Consider the following 6,429-nt stretch of genomic DNA (forward strand, 5'->3'; position numbering starts at 1 on the left):
TAAGCCCCCTGCCTGCAGACCCCCACAACCACCGGCCAGGGTTGTGGGGGAGAGGCCCTTGTCTCCATCCCATGTTGAGGGCATGCATCCTGCTATGGTTTGAGGGGGGTGCCCACTCGTCTCCTCCCTTTCCTGACCTGCCGGGCGGCATGCTCAGATAAGGGTCTGGTATGGGCCTGGGGGGGGACCCCACGTCATTTTGTTCGCGTTTTTTTTGCCGGCCTCTTTTTTTTTTTTTTTTACATTCAGCTGTCAGTGGTGACTCGACGGTTGTTAAGGATGCAGTGGCTGGCTTCCCGGCCTGCTCCTCAGCAACAGGCAATGTACCATGTAATTACAGTGTGTTTAAAGTGAAAAAATTGTAAAACGCAAAATGCATGAAAACTGCATGCAAAAACGCATTAAAAACAAGGGGTTTAAAAACTCAAAACGCACTGCAAAACATGCCTGAGAAACGCATCAAGCGCAGCTGCATAGATGTGAATCTAGACTAAAACTTGGAAGCTGATTAGTTTCTCTGCAGAGCTACACAAGATTTTGCAGTCGCCTGTTTTAGTAAATCACCCCCGAAGTGTGGCTACATAGGTTCAGGGCTTAGAAAATCAAGCCCAAGAGAGGTCTTCTCTAAAAGCAGTTCCGGGTTCAAAAACAATATATAAATGTATTAAGTTATACTGTACATGAATTAGTTCAGTTACCTATTGCTCCTAACAGACATCCAAAATCATTTAAAACAACGTGTTACTAATCTCTGTTAGGTTAATAAATACATTGGGAACAATGTTGATTTACAAACCTTTGTCACATTTTGATGTGTGGAAGGTATAATTAGGATTGTAGAATAGCTGCACTATAAGAGGTTGTCTGAAACTGTAGAACCTTGTTTTGTCTATATTCCCATCGTGCACTTTCCTGGAACAAGCTCCTCAGTAGTGAGTGCTGCCTGCAGCTGGATACTGGACACATCATGGATCACTGCATATATTTGCCAGCACACCATGGATCTTCAAATGTTGTCCAAAGCTTTTACTGCAGAAAGATCACATCACAAAAGAACAAGTGAAATGTTTCAAAGCCGCACAGGACCCCTTCATCAGGCGGGGGATAATCACATGCCTGATGAAGGGTTCCTGCACGGATCCAAAACTTTACACTTTTATTATGTAATATTTCTGAAATAAAAGCTTTGGACAACATTTGAAGATACATGGTGTGCTGGTGAATATGTGCATTGAAACTGTAGAGCAGTTATTGATAACATCCATATCTATGTATAATATCTGTACAAAAATGTGCAATATCTCTGCAAAAATGAATGATAAATTCAAACTGGGTTAGTTAAAAAATAAATCCTTCTACTGGGAAAAGCAGTAATATAGATTTCAGTAGATCCTTGGAAAAAGCCTGTATTTATTCATGTTCTATATTTTCTACATTGAAAACAACCATAACCCCCCCCCCCCCCTTTTCTTCTGTTTTTTTTTTTTTTATTTTTTGTTTCTTTTTTGTGTTTTTTTTTTTTTTTTTTTTTCTCTTCTTCTCCCTTTTTTCTAAATTGTCTATTTACGCAAAGCCTTGGAGTGTTTGACCCAAGTAATTGGCTGCATTAACACTGCTTTATATTTTTTTGTCTGAATTTGTATGTAAAAAGGAAAATAAAAAAAATTTAAATAAAAAAAAAAAGAAAACAACCATATTTATTTAGCTTAAAAGGAGTGTATTAATTGAAGGAATGCCATTAATAAAAAGAGTCAGATGATGAACTGGAAGGTCAGGCTTTTAGAGCTATAATTTCCTGCGTTGGTAACAATCTAAAGGATATGAGTAAGGACAGGTCTGATTCATTATTTCTCCTTAATGAAGGAAGATTTTTTTTTTTTTTTTAGAAAATAATGTACAATTGTGTAAAGGACATTGTTGCTTTTTATTAGTACATTTTTGAAGACTAAGTTCAAAGTGCAATTACCCATAATAAACATATTTTTCTTTCTCTCTGAGCTGCTAAAAAATCCTATGCGTATCGTGGGTTCCTGAACGCTGCACATTATCACTTTAATTTGTAGATTGGTCATCCTTGGTTATTCACTCTAAATAATATGAGCTTGCTTTTATATTATTTTCTACCTGTTACTTATTTGCTTTATATTCTTCATTTTCTCAGCTTCATTTACTGATGTATCTTTTACCTTTACATGATTCCTTATTGCTGTGTCTCTGTAGCCGCACTCAGATTTTTCAGATTTTGATGGTTACCATAAGTTACACCCTAGATTTGCGTAACTTTATATGCACATACAGTCCCTGCATACAGTTCTTCTGTGCGGAACACAATCAATGCTGGAATCACCTATGTTGATTCTTTTTTCCAGCTTCGTACAATGTAGTATTTTAATAATGCTGCTGTGGTTACTCCTGCTGATCCCTACTTTATGTGTCCTGTTGTTACTCTGGTGTTCAACAGGGGGGGAACCGCAGCATGCTGCATGGGACCAAGTATCTAATGGACCCGGAAGTGTTAAATAGCAAGAGCAGTCAGAGCTTTGCAAGGGAGCAAAGATTTACCCTACGTGCACACCCCTTTTTGGTGTGTTTTGCACAATGCACTACAGTCCATTTAACATGTTTTCCTATGGTGCACATTCACATCTATGCGTTTTTTAGCTGGTGCTTTGATGTGGACAAGGGCCTCTTCCCCACAACCATGTTGATGGGGACAAGGGCCTCTTCCCCACAACCCTGAGCTGTAGTTGTGGGGGTCTTCAGGCAGGGGGCTTATCAGAATCTGGAAGCCCCCTTTAACAAAAAAGCTCCCCACTCATCGAAGGTTAACCGCTGACAGCTGAATGTACAGAAAATAAAAATTGCAGATGAAAAAATTTGTAAAAAAAACAGCGTGGGTCCCCCCTGGATCCATGTCAGGCACTTTGGACCTGATATGGATTTGGAGGGGAACCCCATGAAAAAATAAAAAAAGAATAAAGTGGGGTCCCCCTCAATCCATACCAGACCCTTATCCGAGCATGCAGCTCAGCAGATCAGAAAAGAGCGAGCACCCCCCTCCTGAACCTGGGCTCGTTTCTGCACCCCAAAGCACCTTGTCCCCATGTTGATGGGGACAAGGGCTTCTTCCCCACAACCCTGGCCGGTGGTTGTGGGGGTCTTATCAGAATCTGGAAGCCCCCTTTAACAAGGGGGTCCCCAGATCCTGCCCCCTCGTGAATGAGTATGGGGTACATTGTACTCCTACTCATTCAGCAAAAGAAGTCTCACTTAGAAAAAAAAAATCACAAACACAGTTTTTGACTATTCCTTTAAATAAATAATGAATTAATTCATTCATTAATTAAAAATCCAAAAATATTGTCCCCTGTTGTAGATCCATCGTCAATCACACCGCCCGCCGAACCCGCAGAAAAAATAAAAGCTCCGCACTCGTCGAAGGCTAAACACTGAATGCCTGCTCCTTCGTCCTACAGTTCGTAAATAGGTAAGGGGCGGGGCCACACAAGGCCGTCATTTAGTGGCCCTGCCTCTTGTAATGTCACCCTTGTGCACGCTTGCGTGGTGATATCACAAGATTGTGGGGCCACTAGGTCACAGTCTTGGGTGGCCCTGCTCCTTACCTATTTAAGAACTGTAAAACGGAGGAGCGGGCATTTGGCGGTTAGCCTTCGACAAGTATGGAGGTGGTTTTTTTTCTTCGGGTCTGGCGGGCGGCGTGATTAACAATGGATCTACATCGGGTGACATTTTCTGAATGCTCAGACAAGATTTATAGATTCTGGATTTTGAATGGATGTAGAGTAGAGAAGACTGCAGATAAACAGGTACAACGTATGTAGGAGGATTTGTTTCATCTCTGTGTATCGCTTGAGGCCAGTCACTTTACTGGGTATATGTAAGGTTTTAGAAACACTTTAAATCACTTCCTGGCAAACTAAAACAAAAAAAAACAAAAAAAAGGGAAAACACTTAGATATATAACACCTATAATATGGATGGTTATTTTTCATATCATAACCATTCATAAATTGAGCTAGAACCTTTATGAAATATATGACCATCTGTGATGCATTTATAAGGTTTACCATTTCGGAGGATGAAATTACTTCTCATCTAAAGCCCCGTACACACGTACCGATGGTCGGCTTACAAATGTTCCTCTTTTCTCCCCGGGATGTCGGTGTCTGCTGAAAAGTGCAAAGACAGCACAAGGACAGCACAAGAATTTTGTCCGCCGACTGCAGAAGTGATGTCATGTAATGGTTAACTTTCCCTGTGTTTTCTATTTTCTGAGCATGCCCAGTCTTGCAAATCTGCGGTCTGTCGGCCGAATTGTGTACTGACAGGCGAACAATCGTCCGTTCTGGTGTCGGCATACAAATATTTTCATGTTTGCACGAAAGACTTTTGTCCGCGGATTGTGCGCAGACATCTGTCGGAGGCACCATACTAACACGCGTACAATCGGCAGATCCTTCGTCCACCGACGTTTGTATGCCGACGATCGGTACGTGTGTACGGGCCTTTAGTAGATATCTGTTTCCAGCAATTTGTGTTGAAAATGTATGGGCAGTTGACAGGTGACTAGGAGTTGATTCTTTGCCTCCTTGCTGCCTGGTCTAACCCTGAAATGCCCACACAATATTGCTGCAGCTTTGGGCTTCATTCACACCATTTGCAGTTTGCTTTTAAGATTTTCTGCAGTGCTTTTTGCTGTGCTTTTTACCAAGATTTTGCAGCGATTTGCATTTTTTAAGCCCCGTACACACGCACCGATTGTCGGCCGAACAATCGGCCGTCTTTTGTCCGGTGCTGTCCTGTAGGTTGAAAAGTGCTAAAGACTGCACACTAATTTTGTCGGCCAACAACAGCCGACTGCAGAAGTGATGTCATGTGATGGTTAACTTTCCGTGTGTTTTTTCTTCTCTGAGCATGCCCAGTCTTGCTCATCTGCTGTTTGTCGGCCGAATTCTGTACTGACTGAGGAACAATCGGCCGTTCTGGTGTTGGCCAACAAAAATTTTAAAGCCTGCACACCAGATTCTGTTCGGCCGAAAAGTCGCAGTCGGTTGTCGGAAGCATCATACTAACAAGCCGACAATTGGCCGATCGGACGTTAGCCGAATATTTACACCCCACAATCGCTACGTGTGTACGGGCCTTTATGCTTTTTTTTGGAAAACTTGTTATTGGGCAGATTAAAAACCGCAAATCACGGTAAAATCACAGCAAAAATGCACTACATGCTTTTCTGAAGCTTCTCCATTAAACTCTATTGAACCAAAAAAGCACAGATTTGGGTTTAAAAAAGTCCCTCACCCTTTCCAAAAATGCATTGATGTGAACGTGATCCATAGGAACCCAAGTTAAAAATTTTGTCCTGCATTTCTGCAAAAAGCATGATAAAAATCAATCACATCTATGCATGTTGCTTTTGAGCGTTTCTGCAGTGCTTTTTGCTTTGCTTTCCGAGTTTTCAGACACGCGTTTTTGACACGTTTCTTTCATCTTTTTAACCACTTGCCGACGCTTACTGTATATATACAGGGGCAGAGTGGCTCCTACAGGCAAACGCACATATCGGTACGTTGCGCGCCTGGTGGCAGCTAGGGGGCGAGCGTGCACTGCCGGCGCACCCTTCTGCCCCCAATCGTCAGCGGGGAAGCTGATGCGTGTGTCAAGTGGCCCGATTGCCGTCTCACACCCGCGATCGCTCCCCGCAGAGCCACTTTAAGACCGAAAGGATTTGCCCCTTAATGGTCAGGCCCTATTTTTGCGATTCAACACTGCATTATTATAGCGAACAATTGCGTGGTCGTGCGAAGCTGTACCCAAACTAAATTTATGTACTTTTTTCCCCACAACTAGAGCTTTCTTTTGGCGGTATTTGATCACCTGTGCGATTTTTATTTTTTGGGTTATAAAAAAAAAAATAGCGACAATTTTGAAAAAAAATCTATATTTTTCACATTCTGCTATATAACATTCCCCAAAAAAAAATATATAAAAATCAAAATTTTTTAGCATTTTAGGCCAATTTGTTTTCTGCTACATATTTTTGGTAAACAAAATCACAATAAGTGTATTTTGATTGGTTTGTGCAAAAGTTATCGTGTCTACTATGGGAAAGATTTATGTAATTTTTATTGTTTTTTACTAGTAATGGGGGTGATCTGCGATTTTTTTGCGGGACTGCGACATTGCGGCAGACAGATCGGACCCCTAACTGACATTTTTGACACTTTTGGGGGTACCAGTGACATTACTACTGTAATCAGTGCTAAAAATATGCACTGTTACTGTAATAATGCCATTGGCAGGGAAGGGGTAATACTACTGGTGATCAAGGGGTTAGATGTGAGCCTAGGGGAGTGATTCTAACTGTGGGGGGGTGGGGCTTCTGAGATGACAACAGAGACATGTGAT

Source organism: Pelophylax lessonae, assembly GCF_965119305.1.
Source record: "Pelophylax lessonae genome assembly, chromosome: 13".
Taxonomy (NCBI): Eukaryota; Metazoa; Chordata; class Amphibia; order Anura; family Ranidae; genus Pelophylax; species Pelophylax lessonae.